Genomic DNA, 21273 nt, shown 5'->3' with positions numbered 1-21273 from the left:
TATGTCTCACAAGGTAAACAGCAGTGCATGCTGGCTTTCCAGGTCAGTTGAGGTGGATTTTCCCCCCATCAATCACCAAGTGACGCTAACAACAACAGTGCTTAACATCCATGATCTAAATAAACAAGGCAGCATGCTGGTGACGTAACCTGCAGATGGACAAGATGGACAAGCCATAGAATCAAATGTGTTGACAGCTTTTATGGCCATTTGACTTCAAACCTTTTCAGAGAAAGAGAAGGTCTTAGTAGTCATTACTCTGAATTCAACCTACAACCATATTTGCTGTGGTGCCACATCCATCCTAATAGTATTGTACATTTTAGACATCCTTTAATTACAATCCAGCAACTTAATTTGTAGATTTTCCAAACAGTCCTCCTACAACATCCAAAATCTGCTCTCCATCATACTTCAGAGAATTGCTTCAATACACCCTGGATATCCACTACAGCAATACCGACAGCACCACAGGCTTATCCTTTCATTTTTGGTACATCTATCTTGAATAAATTACTTCTACACAGGCATATGCATACACACCCACAGCCACATACAAACTGACCCCAGGACTAACCTCGATTCCTTCCCCCGGTTCTTTCACCTCAGGCCATAGAATTCAGACGGACCACTGAGTGTCTGGAATGTAGGCCAAATCTGGACATGAGGTCTCCCCACCAGAGCTGGCTTCCCACTGTGGAACTGTCGCTGGTACTAACTCACACCAGTAACATCATCCCAAACTATACCACACTCTAGACCTGTGTGTAGCACCACTCTGAGGAAAATAAACATTGGCAAAAGTCATTACAAAAACGTTCTCCTCTCCCTTTTAAATCTCAGAGATGCAAAAACACTTGGTGAAAAATAATTATCTTCATGGTGAGTGACACACATACAGTTTTGTTATTCATAATCAACCGTGCTCAGACAGGCTATTTAATGCACCACTGGTCAGTCAGTGAGAATTTTATCCTTCTTTTAGTCAACACGCCAGAGAAATACCGACCTGAATTTTGCAACAATATAAGCCAGAGGAGTTATGCAGATTCAGAGTGCCTAATTCAACATGATCTTCTCATGTGGAGATTAGCGAGTTCTTGAGTGAAAAGTTGACAGGGCTGTGTGAAGTTAAGGGCAGGGGTGAAAGTAAGGTGGTACGGTCCGGTACGGCGTCCCGGCAAAATAAATAGTGGGGGTGTGCCAGTAAACGTGAGCCTATCATAATTAATACAACACTCCCAATAAACTATAGGCTATTAGACCATTATTTAATATTTTTCTATGTCAGCCATATAAAACATATGCGAATTGACTGGAAACCGAGTGGTAAATGTATACTCTCAAAATTGCATTGTGGTTTGAGAAAAACACTTACATTTTGTCAAGGCAGAGATGAGTGGCCGAGATGCTCACGGACAAGGAGGAGATGACAAGACGAATGGACAACAGTGCATGCATCAACTCAGGCTACAAGTCTAAGCCTAATGACAATCACATAATGTAATTACAATACACGTTGGTGTTTGTTAACAGATGTCTCTTTCCTTTAATCAAAATGCGGGTGCACAGTGCACTGTTGTGGTTTGGATGCTGAAATGATTTTGTGAGTGGACGGGTAGCCTACAGGAGCGCCTTTGTTAAGTGATTGTTTGACAATCAGATGAAAACATCATGACTGGTTGTGTTTAAGCCACATTAAAAGGGGGAGGTGGCGTGTCCATAAGGCTAGGGGAAGCTAAGCTTTCCCTAAAGTAATTTGAACTAAATTGCCTAAATGAGATATCCTAATTAGCTTACTCCCGTATATACATAAATAAATACAATTATTCAAAATAGGCCACTACATCAGAAAGCATGATTTGATTTCCAGCTGAGAACTTTGGCCATATTCCGATGAGTGCGCATATGCAGACTTTATTATTGGGTCAGTGTCACTTTTGTTTGTTTTTGGATAATAATTTCCTCCTCCGGGTTAGATAGACGTCGTATTTTATTTTTGGTGTGCCCTTTTCGAAGACCAATTATATGCACAACATCGTTTTTATTGATCTGTTTGTCAGTGTCAGCAGAGTAGGCTACCGTGTACGTTAGGTAGTATTAAAAACAAATGTGTGCTCAAACTTGGGTATCCCGTACCGGTAAGAAATTAAATCTACTTTCACTCCTGGTTAAGGGTGTAATTTAAAAGTTTTCCCCATGATGTACTTTCATATTGACCTGTAATATGAAGGTGAAACCACCACTTTGTCGATCGCCACAGTCAGAGCGGGCTGCAATAGATCAATGACTCAATGTTCCCAAAGAAAGTTCAGGGTGCCTTAAAAACGAAGTCCGAGATCTTAAGCACAACAAATTTGTAACATACAGTATTGTACGAATTGGATTCATAACATATTCATCAAATTGCCCAGAAAATGTACATTTGCAGGAGGTAACATACGAAATGGATGACATAGTTCACAATTGAATGATGTAGTACACTAAAAACGGGGACCAATTCCGAAATTAAACAAAAGTTCCAGAGCATCACTTTAAAATAGCTACAGAGATTTGGTGCCACTAAGTCAAATAAAGGAAAACCTTTCTATTCAGCAAGGTCTGGGAAGGTCTCACTTCCTGTGGCCTTGCACCCCCGCCTTTTGACTTGGTCTCTGCAGCCAAGATAGCTTTAATCTGGCATAGACACGCAACGACAATAACCACATCCACTTAGGACTTGGTGTCATAAACAAAAACCTACCGGGGTCAATCAGTGTTCTCGGTTCCAGGAAAATAGGACTTAATAAAAATGATTCGAAAACCTCACATAAACAGCTGATGTCTCACTGGATGAAGCACACAGACAAACATTTGTAACTGGCAAAAAAAAAAAATGAATTCAGAAATATTCCTCAACCCCGTCATTGTAATGGCTACTGTATACAGTAAATAGGAAATCAACAGAAATATTCCTCAACCCCGTCATTGTAATGGCTACTGTATACAGTAAATAGGAAATCAACAGAAATATCATTATAATGATGATAATTCTCGACAATGTCCTCATTAAAAGAGGGAAGTTCAGTGCATCCGTCTATTGTTCTGTGTTTGCCAATAAAACAATGGGTTTTATACTAACTAGAAATGCCAGTGAAGCGTGTTGGCTGTGTTATAAGGAAGGCTCCTCTTCCTTTCACCTTTCTACCCTTCAATCTCTATGGAGGGCCAATTAAGCCACCTAAACAGTACAGGTTGTCACATTCCATTAAGGAGCATACAATGAACGACTACTTTCACGAAAACAACTCCATTTGAAAAGTCCAGAAATGATTACCATATGAAAACTGTGGAATAACGTATAACCTTGACAGATCTCCACTGGGACAAAACTGTCTGTACTCAAGCACTGCTATTTGAAGTGTACAATGAGCGCTTGTGTGCTCTGCTGCTGTATGCACAGGATGCAAGCACTGTTGGTTCACAGGGGGCACACAGACACGCACACACACAGACAACACACACACACACACACACACACACACACACACACACACACACACACACACACACACACACACACACACACACACACACACACACACACACACACACACACACACACACACACACACACACACACACACACACACACACACACAAATAACTACCTACCATACTGTGCACTGAGAGGCCAGGCATAATCATGGAGATCTCTTTACGTAACGATGCCATTCCTTATCCACACTTGAGAATGTAAAGGTGAATGCAATACCACCACCTTGTTCTGATTCTCTATCATATCAATCCTCTGACACAATAATCCACCACATCCAACAGCATCCATATCCTGAACGCAGGAAATATCATGTTGTTGACCCTATACACAACATGGGCCTATTTGTCTTATCTATTCATTTGATCTGTTTTGGGGGGTTTGGTGAATAGGTTATTATGATCAACTTCTAGTTTACATTCTCACCTATGGGGTGGGTGGAAACATAGCCTGAAATGGAGAACTTTAATCAAGTTGTAGTTCCATTGTTCATCATATCACATGTAGGATACACCATTTCATATACTGCATACATGTGATAGTCAAACATGGCACCGATTGAGGAGTTCTAGCAGACATCGGACCTCAACAACACGAAGGAAACCTAATCACTCTGTCTTCCACAGGATCAGCCACTCATCTGACCACTAGGATATCTGACCCACAGTACATGTCCAACAGATACTTTATACGCCATGCCCTGCCCATTAGACACCAGAGTGGCTCACATACCCAGACCATGCCATAACCCACCCAAAGGGCACTTAAGCAAAACAGCAACAACAACTGTTTTATAACTGGGTTTGCCATCTTGAGTTTCAACCGTCACAATGCCATAAAAGGCTTATGTTATCACTAGCATTCTCTGGTATCTAGTCAAACATCAGGGCCCAACTCTAGAGACTGAGGATTCAGTTCTATATCCATGTTATCCAATACGAAGACACACGTACAGTATATCTATTCCCCGGGTAGTTTGCGATTATTTTCAAGTAAAATGTGACTCCACCTTAATTATTCTATGTTAGGCCCTTTTTTCTCGACTCATGCCTTCTGAATAATAACCTCCTCTTGGGCCGATTTCTTCTTGCCAATCTTATTGGCAACTAGGGCAAGGCCGTTCTTATGACCAACCCACATGACGATGACAAAACACATTGGCCCATTTGAACAACATGAGTTCTTTGTCAAAGCTTTTGACTCTGGGGGAGGGAGGAGGCAGTTGTTTGAGAGTACAGGACAAACAAGAGTATTAATGCTTTCATTGATTAGTATCTCTTTGTCCGCTCAATAACCTCCAAGATGTAATACAATGCGTCCACGTGAATAAATAATCATTACTAATGGCTATAAAAAGCACCCAAGATTCTGCTAACATTCGATTGGCTAAAATCAATATTCCTCCAACCGCAACCTCTCTTCAATTTCAATATGGTGGCGTGAAGAATTAGGAACTAAAACTGTGTGGGGAATTGTACAGTGGGGAAAGAATAGAGCCACGCTCCATTCATACTTCCATTCAGGAAATATTTTAGAGCGATGCAGCTGTAGTATTTACTCTATCAATTAGTCCAACATTATAGCCATGGAAATGACCGTGACGCAGTAATAACTGTCGACATTGCCTTAAGGGAAAGCAATGAGCACTTTGGATAGAAAAATCACGCCTTATTACTATACTCATGGTGGAGCTGAGAAATATGGGGTCCTTGGGTATTTAATCTGGTTGTCTGTTACTCTGGAACAATCACTGCCATCCCTAAGATATACTGTAGTTGGCACTACCATGAGTTCTGATTTTCCTGAGGTAGTTCTTGAGGTAGTTGTTAAGCAGATGATTTTTTGAAAAAAATTGTTGAAATCACTAACTCAATTGATCTCACACTGCTAACCCTGATGCCTAACCCTAACTTTAAAGTAAGACCTAAAAGCACATTTTTATTGCCATGAATTTTTACAATTTAGCCAATTTTGACATTGCAGTTGGCAATGTCATGAAGTGACTCTTACACCAATCATTGGCTAATTACTTCTATAGTCATTCTTGCACAAACAATATATTGAAACTGAAACCCTGATTCAACAACATAACCTTTTCTACAGCTCCTGACTCAACCACAGTCAGGAGCAGCCAGCCTGTATAACACAAGGCCACATTAAGCCATTCACCTGTTAGTGTGAGAATTGAGTGATTACACAACGGCGCCACCATTTAACAGCAATGACCCATCTTATCTACCGAGGCCACATTAAATAGTGTTTGCTTTAGATAGTGTCTACATACACCATGCAGGGGAATTTAGATAGCTGGCTAGCTGGCACTGGGACATAAAGGCCCAGTATGGACGCAGGCAGTAAGGCTGCACCTCAATGGGCCTACAGAGGGAAATAAATCCACACAGCATCACCCTGAGAGGAGTGGAGATCAAAGTCAGGTAGAAAGAAATGCTGTTCCAGAAACAACAGTACCAGAGGATCCTTCTCTTATGTAGGTCAGATGATGAACAGGAGCTGTGCTGCGCTGCCTGTAGATTGTCTCCTCCCTTCCTCTCTGGTTACCTTGCATTAGCTCACGTGCACTAACCGACTGACAGGGGAGCCAACCGAAACCTAAGAGGGGGTGACTAATGAATTGCTGATGGTAATTTTTCATAATTAACTACCTACTTAAAATGGACAGTCGTTGAGGAACCTGTTTGAACTCTTTAAAAAAATGGCATGCGGAAGAAAACAAATGGGAGGATGCTCTAACAGATTCTCAGACTGTTTGTGAAGCGTGCTGATGCTTATTGTCACCAGTCTTGTCCTGGAGGCAGAACTGAGTGATTTATCCTTAGGCCAACTGCAATGTCAAAATTGGCTAAATTGTAAAAATTCATGGCAATAAAAATGTGCTTTTAGGTCTTAATTTAAAGTTAGGGTTAGGCATCAGGGTTAGCAGTGTGGTTAAGGTTAGGTTTAAATCAGATTTTATGACTTTGTGACTTTGCCAGCTAGTGACCGTTCTGCAGAGCTGCCTCCAGAACAAGATTCATGAAAAACCTGCATTTGCGAAGTCAAACCATATTCTCAGCGACTGCTGCGCCTGAGAACAGGGCCATGCATCTTAATACGGTCTCCAAACGCAATTAAATAATCAATAACGAGCCAAGTTGATGGTTGTACACAGGATGTAAACAAGTGACGTTGATCGAAATACTACCGTTTAAACACATCAAATGGCTTGTGCAGCCAGAGCATTCACATTCATCTGAAATGCATAGTAAAAGTATGGTAGTCGTCAACAGTGTTGTGAATACTGTTTGTGCATTTCTCAATAAAATGTACAGCTCAACCACAGCAACGTGCCTCATAATAACAGCGTATTCCTCCGCCTGCACACACTAACCTTGTGCTGCTTGCCTAATAAAGATGAGAATTTAGATAATGAACACATCACTATGCATGGAACAATGCAGCATCCGCTGCCATACATTTAATCAGGGTTGAGGGAAATGTGAGCAAAAGGGGGACATTGTGTGGCCTCTATGAGAGTGATGATAAGTGTTCCCAGCCCACCGGTCCACCTGAGCTGATGGATAGGCAGGAGTGCTGAAACACTGGGGGCCCGGTGGTCGTGTGCGTCTACCAGCCACACGACCACGCAACATTGACTGCAATTTGTTCATTAGGTATGTCATAAATGTACACACAGAGGTATTATTGTTCACTTTCTTGTCCTGATTGGATTCAGAAATGGAAAAAGACTCTCGCTTTTGAAAATTTGTAGCCAGCAACTGTGACTGATCCTTCTTTCTTGTATGGCTGTAGTAACATCCCTTACTTAGAGCTAATGAAAAATATATGTCAATTTGATTTATCTTTAAATAAGCTAACGTGTAAAAGCCATCAATTGATGAGATTGCTTTCATATCGGTAAAATAAGGAATGTGGAAATTGCAAATAATCAAATAAATTGCAAATAATCTGTCATCGTCTGAAAGGTTACATGACTTGGGAGGGCATTACAAATTACATTTTCTCTATTAAATAACACTTACTAACCATGGGTGTACTTTGATAAAAGCTTTCGAGATAGACCTTGCCTCAGAGCAGCATCCCTCACATAGCACTTTACACAGTGCATTTCTCCACATAAATAACAGACTGACAATAGTCCACAAGCCCTGCCCCCTCGCCAGTCACCTGCACCTAAAATAATTATGTCACTGAGTCTACAATCATATCACTTTAAAGCCATAAAACGTATGCATGGGTAAATTGAGCAAACAGGCCAATTCTCCATTATAAACCCATGGTAGGATTCCCTCCAGAAAGGTCACCCAGATGAGAGAATTGCAGTGTCTAAATCACCCAGGCTTGGATTACATCCCAATGGCACTAACAATGACAAGGTTCTTTCTTCTTAATGTGGCCCACATGAAAGGCCAAGAAGAAAGTCCCATGATTAGAGGGCTTTGCCCACTAGCTCCCCTGAAAATACCATAGGCAAAGTTTAATATGATACAGCAACAATATGGCCACATTAAACCATTACAAGAGTAAACAGAGATTACCAACTCATTTGGGAGGTACAACACGGCCAAGAAAGACCATCTTAGAGGAATGAAAAACAAATGCTCAACACACTGGTAGCCTCAACATACTGATATCTTTCTTGGTGGAGAGTGATGCCATCTTCTACAAACTCTCTACGGTTTGTTTTCTTAAACTAGACAACAAAATGAATCTCTCCAAACACATTCTGTATAATAATGGAGGCCAATTCTATCTCTGAGATCACCCATTGCAAACCCAGGAGGACAATAAGACCCATATTGTCGCCAGTAAACATACAGTAGCATCAGCCTCTTCAGTGAAAGACACATGATTCCAGGGATAAGGCCTACTGTGAAAGCCTCCTTACATTTTCTTCCTCCTTCTATAGAGGGAGCGCACCGCTGTGAGATGAAAGTGGAAACCATTTAGCCTTTTCAAGCAGACACCCATGGAGAGTGCTGATCCGAGTGCTGCCCTGCAATCTCTCCTGGCCTTCTCTGGGCACCCCAACACCGTATCAGGCCCTGAAACTATGGCAACCGAATAAGAGAGCAGCCTCAATGATTAATAGATGAGAAATGCAGTGCCAATCGAGATGGGCCTAGGGAGGGGGATAGATGCACGCTCCTCTCTGTGATACACTGCCACACACCGAGGCACAGAAGGTGGAAGTAGGGCCTGCAAAGCACGCAACAAGCACCCCGTCAACACAGTGTCATGGAACTCTCCCAGGACAAGCTGCTGTAGAGCATCCATGTAGTCCTATGCAAGCATCGATGCACACCTCATGAGCACCCAATGAGCTAAACACAACCGGAAGCCACCGTTGTTCATAATGAGTGTTCACAGCGAGTGCCGTTTGTGACTCATGGTCACTCACCTGTATAAGTACAGTACACATTTAACTATTTACAGTTGAAGTCGGAAGTTTTACAAGTCGTTGTTCAACCACTCCACAAATGACTTGTTAACAATCTATAGTTTTGGCAAGTCAGTTAGGACATCTACTTTGTGCAATGACAAGAGTCATTTTTCCAACAATTGTTTACAGACAGATTATTTCACTTATAATTCACTCTATCACAATTCCAGTGGGTCAGAAGTTTACATACACTAAGTTGACTGTGCCTTTAAACAGCTTGTAAAATTCCAGAACATTATGTAATGGCTTTAGAAGCTTCTGATAGGCTAATTGACATCATCTGAGTCAATTGGAGGTGTACCTGTGAATGTATTTCAAGGCCTACCTTCAAACTCAGTGCCTCTTTGCTTGACATCATGGGAAAATCTAAATAACTCAGCCAAGACCTCAGAAAACAAATTGTAGACAGCCACAAGTCTGGTTCATCCTTGGGAGCAGTTTCCAAACGTCTGAAGGTACCACGTTATTCTGTACAAACAATAGTACGCAAGTATAAACACCATGGGACCACGCAGCCATCATACCGCTCAGGAAGGAGACGCTTTCTGTCTCCTAGAGATTAACGTACTTTGGTGGGAAAAGTGCAAATCAATCCCAGAACAACAGCAAAGGATGTTATGAAGATGCTGGAGGAAACAGGTACAAAAGTATCTATATCCACAGTAAAATGAGTCCTATATCGACATAACCTGGAAGGCTGCTCAGCAAGGAAGAAGCCACTGCTCCAAAACCGCCACAAAAAAGCCAGACGACAGTTTGCAACTGCACATGGGGACAAAGATCGTACTTTTTGGAGAAATGTCCTCTGGTCTGATGAAACAAAAATAGAACTGTTTGGCCACAATGACCATCATTATGTTTGGAGGAAGAAGGGGGATGCTTACAAGCTGAAGAACACCATCCCAACCATGAAGCACATGGGTGGTAGCATCATGTTGTGGGGGTGCTTTGCTGCAGGAGGGACTGGTGCATTTCACAAAATAGATGGCATCATGATATAGGAAAAGTATGTGTGGATATATTGAAGCAACATCTCAAGACATCAGTCAGGAAGTTAAAGCTTGGTCACAAATGGGTCTTCCAAATGGACAATGACCCCAAGCATACTTCCAAAGTTGTGGCAAAATGGCTTAAGAACAACAAAGTCAAGGTATTGGAGAGGCCATCACAAAGCCCTGACCTCAATCCCATTGAACATTTGTGGGCAGAACTGAAAAAGTGTGTGTGAGCAAGGAGGCCTACAAACCTGCCTCAGTTACACCAGCTCTGTGAAGAGGAATGGGCCAAAATTCACCCAACTTATTGTGGGAAGATTGTAGAAGGCTACCCAAAACGTTTGACCCAAGTTAAACAATTTAAAGGCAATGCTACCAAATACTAATTAAGTGTATGTAAACTTCAGACCCACTGGGAATGTGATGAAAGAAAAACAAGCTGAAATAAATCTTTCTCCCTACTATTATTCTGACATTTCACATTCCTAAAATAAAGTGTTGATCATAACTGACCAAAGACAGGGAATATTTAAAAGGATTAAATGTCAGGAATTATGAAAAATTGAGTTTAAATATAGGAAAAGTATGTGTGGATATATTGAAGTCAAGGTATTGTACTTTTTTTGAATTATGAAAAAATGAGTTTAAATGTTAAGGTGTATGTAAACTTCCGACTTCAACTGTACATACTATAAACTGTGTTGTCTGGCATCAGATTAGGTGCCTTATCAACACTTGTCTATCTCAGCCAGTTTATACTGTGTTTGCAAACACATATCCCAGAGAGGTGGATCATCTCTGATAACTTCTATGAAACACAGGCAGGTCGGCTACATCAACTCTCCTCCTAGGATTGCCAATCACAATTGAATTGTGTTCATTTCTAAGTATAGCTTAAGAGCAACAGTGAGCATGTCAAAAGGCACTGCCAATTCAGCCATTGGCTTAAGAGGTTCTGTCAAAAATCAGCTCCATACTGTATATCCTTGGCTATTCTGACACTAATAAGGACCTCCATTATGTTAATTTAACAAGCCTACGGGAAGGGAATTTTACAAGGCCTATTAATTCAAGAAAAATAAATAGTGCATTGAGATTCTAGGGGGTAATGATATGGGGGGGGTGGATTGCACTGAATATATTATTGTCAGAGCAATGGTAAAGTGTTTGATACTATGGGATGGGTTTTGCTATTTCACCTTTGAGTGGAGGTTTACCACTAAATATGATGCCAATGTCATGTTAATGTTATTTGCAATATGGGGAATAATGTGTGGGAGAAAACAAACTTTCTCTGAATGTCATGCAGCTTCTGAACACCAGCATGCTATTTATTTCATCTGAGCTTGACACCATTCTATTGTGGGGGTGGATGGAGGATGCAAGGTGTTTAACATTTTCTATCAGTAGGAGGCACACAAAGAGCTGCTCATGGAAATAGAGTTATCGGAAAATATCCCCACAGACACACAAAAAATAATCATTTTCCATTTGGCAAGAAGGTGAAAGTTGCTACAGTGAAAGACAGTTCATGTCACATTGAAACTTATATCCTGCCACTGGACCCCTGAGTGGCACAGTGATCTAAGGCACTGCATCTCAGTGCAAGAGGTGTCACTACAGTCCCTGGTTTGAATCCAGACTGAATCACTTCCGGCTGTCATTGTGCGCTGTCCTATTGCCCAGTGTCTTCTGGGATAGGCCGTCATTGTAAATAAGATTTTGTTCTTAACTGACTTGCCTAGTTAAATATGGGCTACATGGGATATAATTTCCCCAAAGGATTATGGTATTATAATGTATATTATTTTGCTATCTGTGGACTACTATGGTAGCCCGTCTAAAATGCAATGAAAGACTCATTTAAAATGATTAAAGTATAAAGAGAACTGCAATAAAAATAATAAATAAATAAAGGGTTAATCATAAATAAATCACATGTTGACGAGTGTGAGGATTTTAATGATGCTCTCATATACAAATTGTTTAAACAACAAAAAAATACACTGGCTGCACATTAATAAAACATACAATCATAAAAGATGCAGAAATAGACAACTCTGTTGGACCTATAGTATTGTCACTAAATTAGAACACCATGATCAACAAGGCCTCACTTTGAGTAATTGAGTTAAATGCATTACACATAGGCATGCCATTGATCAATTATTCAAGACCAAAGCACGTCTATCTATCCTTGACTGACAAATGTAAATACCAACCTACACCCCTGCACAGCGGATCCAAGCACACAAGTGTGACAAATCCACATCAGTCACACACAATGCCAACCTCATTGCTATTGTTGGGAAGTGCAGATCAAATGTCCCACAGAGCATGGCTCCAAATATAGGCGCCACAATGCATGCTGGTGTTTTGGTTTCTTCTCTTGTCTGCTTTGAAGAAAAAACAATGCTTTCTCCAAATGTAGTCAGTCACACAGTGGCAGACACACGTACACATACATCAATGGCAGGATGATCTGCTTTCAGAGTATGTCTTGTAAACAATGTATCATGGCAGGTGTTTCAAAATGGCTCCAGGACTATTGCCCATCACTGTAAGAATGCTGTAGTGTATATCTCACAGAGATACCCATAGTACATATCCTCTAGAGTATCTCATCTCAACTTTACTGTTACACCATATATCCATGCGGTAGTGCCGAGAATGGGAACGCATCAATTATTTTTTCCAGTGATTCCATGAAATAATGGATCATAGACTATTCTTTTTCCTATCAATGTTTTTACAAGACCATCCCATTTTACAAATAATTTCCCCAAAATATCACAGCCATTTAGCACTATTCCTAATTGTGTTGTTATAAACACACAGGAAATGGGAGGTTTCAACATATTGAGATACATCCCTTATCCTTGACTAGATTCCAATTGTAAATACAGCAACCCCAGACATATTAACACTGGCTGAGAGAGCTGAGGTGTTAGCATGTTGCATGGGGCCTCCCTGCCCACCTAGTAAAAAATAATGGGTAAACTCAGCATCCAGTATATATGGCTGCTCACACCAGTTTTATCTCTTTCTAAAGGAAATACATTACATACATGTAACACATATTTGATGCCGAATGGAGGAATTACAACAATGACCATCCCTGAAATGGCCCTTAAATCCTGTAGTCACTAAACACACCCTGTGTGGACAACGTTTCACTCCTAATCTCTAACTGTGTGTGTGTGTGTGTGTGTGTGTGTGTGTGTGTGTGTGTGTGTGTGTGTGTGTGTGTGTGTGTGTGTGTGTGTGTGTGTGTGTGTGTGTGTGTGTGTGTGTGTGTGTGTGTGTGTGTGTGTGTGTGTGTGTGTGTGTGTGTGTGTGTGTGAGAGAGAGAGAGAGAGAGAGAGAGAGAGAGAGAGGAGAAAGGCAGAGAAAGGCAGAGAGAGACAGAGAGAGACAGAGAGACAAGTGGTGTAACTACAACCATCTACAGTACATCAGTTAAAGAAATGTCAGTCAGAAATCAATTGGTAAAATAAAAGTGAAAATACATTTATGAAATAGCTACTGTATATTTAAATCCACATCAATAAATAATGTATGATGTGTTGCAGAATGATGAAGGCCAATACATTGAAATAACCTGCTGCGATAAAATACCTTATTTCCCCACTTGAAAAGACACAGGTGATATTCGTTTAGCCAACACTGACAATCTAAATGCCCGTCTGTCTTCTCACACATGACAATTGTATATCATTGCGCAGCCATGGAGAGCCCAACAACGAAGGAGAGCTCAGATGATTTAAGTAGACTATAATGTTGAGTCCTGCTAGCCTAAGTTCACAGCACAGTAAAAGCAAGGGAGAGTTTGTCTCCATAATTGACAGGCGTTGTAATTATATACGATTTCACCACCTGGGGAAAATTGTCGGAGAGTGGTCAATAATAATCTATAATTTCTGAAGCTTTACAGGCACGTCGAAATTCTTCCAAATGATATTGAATGGACCCGTGACAGCTTGGATAATAGGCTACGTGTAAATGCTTATTTACGCACAAACATTCTATATTTAAATTGCCAAAATACCTATTATCTTTACTAGATAATCCTACACTTTCCCAATGAATGGTTATTGATTAACTGCAACAAACAGATATTTCATAAAGTTACTGAAGTTACCTAGACTACCTTGTTATACACGCGTTGTGCACTTGTAATAGCCTACAGTGATTTGGAAAACAGGCTATAGTTTATAGGCTCTATGGAAATAGGCTACTATTATGCACATCCAAGGTTAAAAATCATAATACAATTACCTTCAGCTCATGAATGGATATGCCTTGGGGTAAATGTATTGCTCGTCCTTTAATCCATTAAAACGAATGCTCAAAAAGCAGTTCAGACAGTGCTCATTTCGAGAGATAAAAAAAACTATGCGAACGCTACTTTTCTAAACCTCTTGGGCTTTATTGTTACATGCCGCTCTTGTAGGCTACGCACCTCTTCAAATCGGAAGATCCATCGGAAATTCACTTGAAACCCAGCGGTTTTAAAAACTCATTTGAGAAAGCTGAGCAAGACCAACCTGGCGTTCAAGAATTAACAATGGAGCGTTCCCGAACCATTCGTGGCAACCGAACTCAGTCCCCTAACAAAAGCTGCTGGTCATCCTATTTGGAGATGAAGCCTTCTTACTAGTGCACAGCGATCCCAGCTGTCACCCGCTACACACAGGGAGGAGCTATAAACCCTAGACTGGAGCGTGCTGGTGGAATAGGATCTTTTGTTTCATGGGTGCCTCTTATGACGACTATATTTTTTAGATGTACACTGGTATTCCATGAAAAGACATTGACATAAATGCAAAAATCGAATCATTATAGCCTAAATGACCAAATAGAATAATTATGTACAGATAATGATGTTCGTTTAAGAGAAATAACAACAAACGATCTATTACATTTATATAGGCAATGGAAACGTGAAGCACAAGCCTATCTGGCTTGCACGGAAACTGTCAGAAACAATATTGTTGTGACAATGATGATGCCCACAGTTACGCATTGTACCCCCATTTCTTTGAGAGTCCCGTAATAAAGGTGGAATACAAATACCTAAAAACAATTATCAGAATAAAAGAAAATCCCTCTGAAGCTGCAGCTACTTTTGTTTTTATGTCTACTACACGAAAAACAAAAACATGTCATACTCTAGATTGAGGCAAGACACACTGAAAGCAGGCTTGTCATCTGTTACAAGGTGCTTACACGCCAGAAGGCCAAGGATTCATAATGGCTCATGCTCAGATCGGGAGTGTTTGCTTTATGAAATAACAGCCCAATGGGGGTGGCTGCATTAGTTATGTCCCTTAAACTATAGCCACTTGGCCCAGATGCTTGCTGCAACAAATTGTATTTAGACATGCTGATATAATTTACAATGTACACTTCCTCATGGTTCCAGTCCAGTAATGTAAACGGATTTATGACAGCATTTTGCCTTTATCTTCTTGAATTATGGCAAATTCAAGTCTGCAATTTGAGTAACTCACTATTACATAATTACAGTGCAGGTGGATCCTTGTGTGTGAGTCAATGGCCAAAAGATGATAAACTATTATCCCAGATAAATGAGTAGGCCTATACAGACTGTTGTCTCTTTCAAGTTGTTGTGCCATATGTTCCCTGCCTACATTTATTTGATAGTGTGGACAACATAAAAAAAATATTTTAATGATGAAATGGTATAATGCTGCAAAGGTCAAGTGCATTTTACATAAATTAATGAGATTCTGAATGATGTCACACCTGTAATTATGTGTGGTAATATTATTTATACCATGGCTGCCACCATTACAGAATCAATGTATACAAACATGACATAACCATACGGATGACATCACTAAATGGAAATAACAGGACAAATAAAACAAAACAAAACATATGCTTATACTAGCTTGAAACCCTTAGATATCCAATCAAATCTAAATCAAATAAAATGAAATTGTATTGGTCACATACACATGGTTAGCAGATGTTAATGTGAGTGTAGTGAAATGCTTGTGTCTCTAGTTCCGACAGTGCAGTAATATCTAACAAGTAATCTAACAATTCCCCAACAACTACCTGTCACGGAACCCCCCGGTACTGCTGCTCATTCTGTTCACCAGATCCGGAGGTCTACGTCACTGGCTTTCTAGGCTTCACTGAACGGGATTCATTATTACCAACCCCGGACTGTCTTGTCTGATTACACACACCTGGTTCCCATTTCCCCTAATTAGTATGTTACATATGTGCCCTCTGTTCCCTTTGTCAGTTATTGTTCCCATGTCCGTTGGTCGTGTGAGTTCCTATACGTTGGTGCAGCTGTTATAACCTCTTTGGGATCGGAGTTTCGCTAGCGTGCCACTACAACAACATCCGGTGAAATTGCAGAGCGTGAAATTCAAAATACAAACATCGTGATATTAAACATTCATGAAAATATAAGTGTCTTACGTCGTTTAAAAGCTTCACTTCTTGTTAATCCAACCGCATTGTCAGATTGCAAAAAGGCTTTACGGCAAAAGAATACCATGTGACTATCTGAGGACAGCGCCCCACATCAAAATACTTTTCAAACCAGCACAGGCATCACAAAATCCCAAATAGCGATAAAATAAATCACTTACCTTTGAGGATCTTCCTCTGTTTGCAATCCTAGGGGTCCCAGCTACACAATGAAAGGTCATTGTGTTCGATAAAGTCCCTCTTTATATCCCAAAAAGTCTGTTTAGTTGGCGCTATTGATTTCAGTAATCAATTCGTTCAACATGCATACAAATTAATCAAAAAAGTTACAGGTAAAGTTTGTCCAAACAAGTCAAACGATGTTTCAAATTAATCCTCAGGTACTCTAATATCTAAATAAACAATACAATTTAAGACGGAATATAGTATGTTCAATAGGGAAGATAAATAACGAAGAGCCCACACCTCATTCACACGCGCAACAAGACTCATTTTCTAATGAGGGACACCTTGGAAAAACTACAACTACATTTTTTTTTAAAAACAAGCCTGAAACCCTTTCTAGAGACTGTTGACATCTAGTGGAAGCCATAGGAACTGCAATATGGTTCCTGTCTATTTGTTTTTTCCCATAGGCTAGCATTGAAATAGCCTGTGACCTCAGGTTTTCGCCTGCCATATCAGTTCTGTTATACTCACAGACATTATTTTATCCGTTTTAGAAACTTCAGAGTGTTTTCTATCCAATGCTACGGCATGAACAGGCAGTGGCTCGGGTGGTTGTTGTCCTTGATTATATTTTTGGCCTTCTTGTGACATTGGGAGCTGTAGGTGTCCTAGAGAGCAGGTAGTTTGCCCCCGGTGATGTGTTGTGCAGACCTCACCACCCTGTGGAGAGCCTTGTGGTTGATGGCGGTGCAGTTGCCCTACCAGGCAGGATGCTCTCAATTGTGCATCTGTAAATGTTTGTCCGGGTTTTAGGGGACAAGCCAAATATCTTCAGCCTCCTGAGTTTGTCCGTGATGTGTACGCCGAGGAACCCAAAACTTTCCACCTTACTCCACTGCTGTCCCATCGATGTTGATATGGGGGTGCACCCTCTGCTGTTTCCTGAAGTCCACAATCATCTGATTTGTTTTGTTGACGTTGAGTGAGAGGTTGTTTTCCTGACACCCCTGGGGTTGAGACCCAGGGTCTCAAGCTTAATGATGAGCTTGGAGGGTACTATGGGGTTGAATGCTGAGCTTAAGTCAATGAACAGTATTCTTACATAGGTATTCTTCTTGTCCATATGGGATAGGGCACCGGTGTGCAGTGGGGTGGCAATTGCATCGTCTGTGGACCTATTGGGGCGGTATGCAAACTGAAGTGGGTCTAGGGTGGCAGGTAAGGTTGAGGTGATATGATCCTTGACTAGTCTCTCAAAGCACTTCATGATGACAGAACTGAGTGCTACCGGGCGATAGTAATTTTGTTCAGTTATCTTTCCCTTCTTGGGTACAGGAACAATGGTGGTCATCTTGAAGCTAGGGAGCGATTGAATATGTCCATAAACACACCAGCCAGCTGGTCTGCGCATGCTCTGAGGATGCGGCTAAGGATGCCGTCTGGGGCAGCAGCCTTGCGAGGGTAAACGCGTTTAAATATCTTACTTATGTTGGCCCCGGAGAAGAAGAGGTGGCACTGTATTATCCTCAAAGCGGGCAAAGAAGGTGTTTAGTTTGTCTCGAAGCAAGACGTCAGTGTCTGTGACAGGGCTGGTTTTCTTTTTGTAGTCCGTAATTGCCTGTAGACCGTGCCACATACATCTCGTGTCAGAGCCGTTGAATTGTGACTACACTTTGTATCTACACCGACACTTTTCTTGTTTGATTGCCTTGGGGAGGGAACAACTACACTGTTTATATTCAGCCATGTTCCCAGTCATCTTTACATGGTTAAATGCGGTGGTTGGTGGTTTCAGTTTTATCTATCCATGGTTTCTGGTTAGGGTAGGTTTTAATAGTCACAGTTGGTGCAACATCTCCAATGCACTTCTTCTAAACTCACTCACCAAATCAGCTTATAAATCAATGTAATTCTCTGAGGCTGCATGGAACATTTCCCAGTCCACATGTTTTGCGTGGGTATGAATACACTGACAGTAGGTTATACACTTGGGCTAGCTTGAACTCTTAAAATATGTCCATGTACAGTACAGTATCAAAGCTTATCTTGCTGTGAAGATACAGCCATCCTAGTTACAGTAATCCTGAGTTTTACGCATGGAAGATATAGTGCCGCTCTGGGAAGACACAGCCACTGATGCATCAGCTTCTTGACAGAGGCTAGATCCCAGGAGTTGGCCATTGTTAATCTAAATCATGAGGCTGGTAATAGGTTGCTCAGGCTTTGGTTAGATTTAAGTCTGGACTTCCTTTTTGTTAGCTGCTGTGGCAATGAGACAGCTAAACTCAGCAAAAAAAGAAATGTCCTCTCACTGTCAACTGTGTTTATGTTCAGCAAACTTAACATGTGTAAATATTTGTGTGAACATAACAAGATTCAACAACTGAGACATAAACTGAACAAGTTCCACAGACATGTGATTAACAGAAATTGAATAATGTGTCCCTGAACAAAGAGGTGTCAAACTCAAATGTAACAGTCAGTATCTGGTGTGGCCACCAGCTGCATTAAGTACTGCAGTGCATCTCCTCCTCATGGACTGCACCAGATTTGCCAGTTTTTGCTGTGAGATGTTACCCCACTCAGGCACCTGCAAATTACCAGACATTTCTGGGGGGAATGGCCCTAGCCCTCACCCTCCGATCCAACAGGTCCCAGATGTGCTCAATGGGATTGAGATCCGGGCTCTTTGCTGGCCATGGCAGAACACTGACATTCCTGTCTTGCAGGAAATCACTCACAGAACGAGCAGTATAGCTGGTGGCATTGTCATGCTAGGGGGTCATGGTAGGATGAGCCTACAGGAAGGGTACAACATGAGGGAGGAGGATATATTTCCTGTAATGCACAGTGTTGAGATTGCCTGCAATGCTGTGACACACCGCCCCAGAACATGACGGACCCTCCACCTCCAAATCGATCCCGCTCCAGAGTACAGGCCTTGGTTGTAACGCTCATCCTTCGACGATAAACGCGAATTTGACCATCACCCTTGGTGAAACAAAACCGTAACTCGTCAGTGAAGAGCACTTTTTGCCAGTCCTGTCTGGTCCAGCGACGGTGGATTTGTGCCCATAGGTGACGTTGTTGCTGGTGATGTTTGGTGAGGACCTGCCTTTACAACAGGCCTACAAGCCCTCAGTCCAGCCTCTCTCAGCCTATTGCGGACAGTCTGAACACTGATGGAGGGATTGTACGTTCCTGGTGTAACTCGGGTAGATGTTGTTGCCATCCTATACCTATCCCGCAGGTGTGATGTTCGTATGTACTGATCCTGTGCAGGTGTTGTTACACGTGGTCTGCCACTGCGAGGACGTTCAGCAGTCCATTCTGTCTCCCTGTACCACTGTCTTAGGCATCTCACAGTACGGACATTGCAATTTATTGCCCTGGCTTCATCTGCAGTCTTCATGCCTCCTTGCAGCATGCCTAAGGCACATTAACGCAGATGAGCAGGGATCCTGGGTATCTTTCTTTTGGTGTTTTTCAGAGTCAGTAGAAAGGCCTCTTTGGTGTCCTAAGTTTTCATAACTGTGACCTTAATTGCATACCGTCTGTAAGCTGTTAGTGTCTTAACGACCGTTTCACAGGTGCATGTTCATTCATTGTTTATGGTTCATTGAACAAGCATGGGAAACAGTGTTTATACCCTTCACAATGAAGATCTGTGAAGTATTTGGATTTTTACGAATAATGTTTGAAAGACAGGGACGTTTCTTTTTTTGCTGAGTTTATGTAGGAACTGTATGGGGCCCTGTCAGATGCAGTATTAGAGACAAAAGAAAAACATTCACCCATGCTCCAAGAGCCAGTTATTATTATCTTACTGTTGTCTGAGTAAGCACATATTGGTTCAACAAACTAGACAATGATGTGTGATCATCAATTACGACTTTTAGATATTTTATTTTTGCCTACTGTGGAATAGTTAGAATAATAGTCTTGTGTTACTTCACAAGGGGATGTGTCAGCTTCCAGTTTACGTGTATAACAAACATTGGAGCACAGCATGCATGACTGAAAAGTTGAAATGGAGTTCTGAAAAGACAGACAGACAGAAAGACAGACAGAAAGACAGACAGACAGACAGACAGACAGACAGACAGACAGACAGACAGACAGACAGACAGACAGACAGACACGTATAAATGGCACTTGACGATGATCAGAGCAGTCATCTCATTGTGACAGGAAAAATATTAATTCGATGGCATTATTTAACACCCTCTCAGCTTCACAACATTTAATTGGTCTCGGAGAAAATTGCAGTGAAAACGTTTTCTCATCAACACATAGGCCACCATACTCTCAGTAACAGGATATCAAGATATCAATCAATTTATATTCTGCACAGGTAATAAGAACTTACCATCTTTATATATTCTACTAAATCCCAATAGGATCATTTTCTCCTCTAAGCCATAACATCTACCCGGTGTGTGTGCAATTGATGTGTTGAAAGTGATAAATAGTATGTTACCAATATGCAGTGGGGAAAAAGTACCCAATTGTCATACTTGAGTAATAGTTAAAATGACCCAAGTAAAAGTGAAAGCCAGTAAAATACTACTTGAGTAGAAGTCTAAAAGTATTTTGTTATAAATATACTTAAGTATCAACAGTAAATGTATTTGCTAAAA

At 41.2% G+C, this 21273-nt stretch overlaps 1 protein-coding gene across 6 annotated transcripts in view; it reads right to left on the bottom strand.

Annotated features, from left to right (window-relative positions):
• Positions 1-14682, bottom strand: part of LOC118357993 (semaphorin-6A) — an 88112-nt gene extending 73430 nt beyond the window's left edge. For 3 of the 6 annotated variants that reach the window (XM_035735321.2, XM_035735325.2, XM_035735323.2), the window contains exon 1: positions 14270-14675. The gene's annotated coding sequence lies outside the window, so the exon portion shown is untranslated. Of the gene's footprint in view, positions 1-14269 lie in introns of all 6 variants that reach the window. The other 3 variants (XM_035735322.2, XM_052478477.1, XM_035735326.2) reach the window with 3 other exon arrangements.
• Between the last annotated feature and the right edge of the window lie 6591 nt (positions 14683-21273).

Source organism: Oncorhynchus keta, chromosome 25, assembly GCF_023373465.1.
Source record: "Oncorhynchus keta strain PuntledgeMale-10-30-2019 chromosome 25, Oket_V2, whole genome shotgun sequence".
NCBI classification, from domain to species: domain Eukaryota; kingdom Metazoa; phylum Chordata; class Actinopteri; order Salmoniformes; family Salmonidae; genus Oncorhynchus; species Oncorhynchus keta.
The sequence above is the reverse complement of the archived record's forward strand: the minus strand, read 5'-3'. Positions and strand labels throughout refer to the sequence as shown.